The sequence below is a fragment of the Taudactylus pleione genome, unplaced genomic scaffold (assembly GCF_031769625.1).
Source record: "Taudactylus pleione unplaced genomic scaffold, aTauple2 ptg000005l, whole genome shotgun sequence".
NCBI lineage: Eukaryota > Metazoa > Chordata > Amphibia > Anura > Myobatrachidae > Taudactylus > Taudactylus pleione.
In genome coordinates this window covers 11096706-11098805 of record NW_028284408.1, presented here as the reverse complement: position 1 = coordinate 11098805, position 2100 = coordinate 11096706, and the positions used below count along the sequence as shown (strand labels likewise).

At 39.1% G+C, this 2100-nt stretch overlaps 1 pseudogene; it reads right to left on the bottom strand.

The window, feature by feature from the left end:
- Window positions 1-1247: 1247 nt before the first annotated feature.
- On the bottom strand, window positions 1248-1366 carry LOC148543194 (5S ribosomal RNA; annotated as a pseudogene).
- Between the last annotated feature and the right edge of the window lie 734 nt (window positions 1367-2100).

The window sequence follows — 2100 nt, the reverse complement described above, 5'->3', positions numbered from 1 at the left end:
CCACACTGAGTTCAAATGAGAGTCAGGTGTTCACTCTACTTCCTTTGTCTTAGGGAGACCTCAAAACCAAGCGATTTCATAATTCAGCAAGCCATCATTTAAAATAATTTGTGTTACAGGGTTTCCCATAAAGAAATGTTAGTTATAAATAGTCAAACGGCGATCTTTTAAGTTCAACTTCCGCCCTTTGTGAACTGGCCTCTGCCCTTAATTGGAGCGTCACATCCGTTCCCGGCAGCTGTGTTAAACCATAGCGCGCGATCAAGCACTTCCGTTTTCTTCCTCGTGTTCCGAACTGGGCACGTCACTTCCGCCCGCCATGTATTGACGTGTTCGGAGGTGAGCCGTGTCACTTCCACCAACCCTTCTGTCGTTTCGCTCCAGGACGCGGCACATCACTTCCGTCCTTACTTAATAGATGTGTTGAGCTCTTCCGCCCCATTGTTTTCTCCGGACTTAATGCTTCCGCCCTTCTTGTCTATAGAATTAGTATGTTTTTTGCCCAAGTATGAATAATGAGTAGGTGGTGTCTTCCATATTATCTGAAACTAAAATAATAAAGGATAAGCATTCCATTTAAGGAGGGTAATCTGTTTTGATGCTGGATATATAGGTTAGATCATTAAATGATTAGTCTAAGTATAACATTCTCCTTAGGCATAGATATATATTAGAATAATAATATATTAATAGTTTGATCTAAAAACACTATGAATATGTACTGAATTGTTTTATGTATATAATTATATTGGATATTGTTTAGATATTTATTCCAAAAAGGAATTTCTTTAAAAGTTCAACCAAGAGGAGCAGAAATTCAGGGATATAATAAGTTGTGAAATGTTCTTAAGGTATGGGGATCATTCTTTCACTCTTTTCCTTGAAGAAGAGGTTCCAAAGACTCTGAAAATTTCTTGGATTTTCATATTGATCCGACTCAGACAAACGACCTCTTTTCATCCAGTTAGATAGTTACAATCGGTTTTAAGATGTACTTGAAGTATGGGGATCATTCTTTTACTCTTTTTCTTGAAGGGGAGGTTCCAAAGACTCTAAGGATTTCTTGGATAATCATATAAGTCAAACCCAAGATCCACCTCTTTCCATTCAATTGGGTAGTTAGAATTGTAAAGTTCTGATATCATTAATCACTCCTTGGCCTTAAGGCTTGCAATTGTGAATATGCTATAATTCCCTTTTTAGGCATTATCATTCTCTAGCCTGGTTATATTCCAAACCGCCGGCTGAATTTGCAGCACCAGGTATTCTCAATGGGTTACCTTCCTTGGTACTAACCTGGCCCAATCATGCTTTGCTTCCAAGATCGGACGAGATTGGGCTCACACATGATGGTATGGCAGCAAATACATATTTTGATGGTCCATAATGCCAGATATTCTACCAAACCTGGACTTCCCTCAGAAGATGAACCTTCAGGGTACTACTCAGGCCCCTCCATAACCTGGGGGTATATTGGTAGATAGGAATGGAGCATATCACAAGAAAGGAGCAATTTCGTAGTATTCATTGAAGCCTTTAGGTGCCAGTGTGTCCAGTTCAAACAGCCAGAACATCTCTCTTCTTGATAGCAGATTGCCCAAATCCCCACCTCTTTCTCCCAGAGTAACGTGTTCTATTGCCTTGAAGGTGATATCTTCGGGATCCGAATTATGTTTTATTGAGAAGTGTTTGGAGACTGCATGTCCTTCAACTCTGTTTCTAATGTTCCTAATGTGCTCCTGAATTCTGATTTTTAGTGGTCTCTTGGTTTTTCCTATGTACTTGAGTCCACATGTGCACTCTAACAGGTATATCACTGATGTGGAGTTACAGTTCATAAAATTCTTTATAGTGTATTCCTTAGATCCGTCCGAATTTGTGAATGTTTTTCTCTTGGGGTGAAGAAATTTGCAAATATTGCAATGTCCGCATTTATAGCTTCCATTGCACTTCAAAGTGTTCATAGTTGGTCTTTCATTTCCTTTATCCCTCAGCATACTCGGTGCCAGTAAATCTTTTAAGTTCCTTGATTTTCTATATATAATCTGTGGTTTTGTCGGTAGGATCTTTTGGAGTAAAGGATCCATCAGAAGGATATTC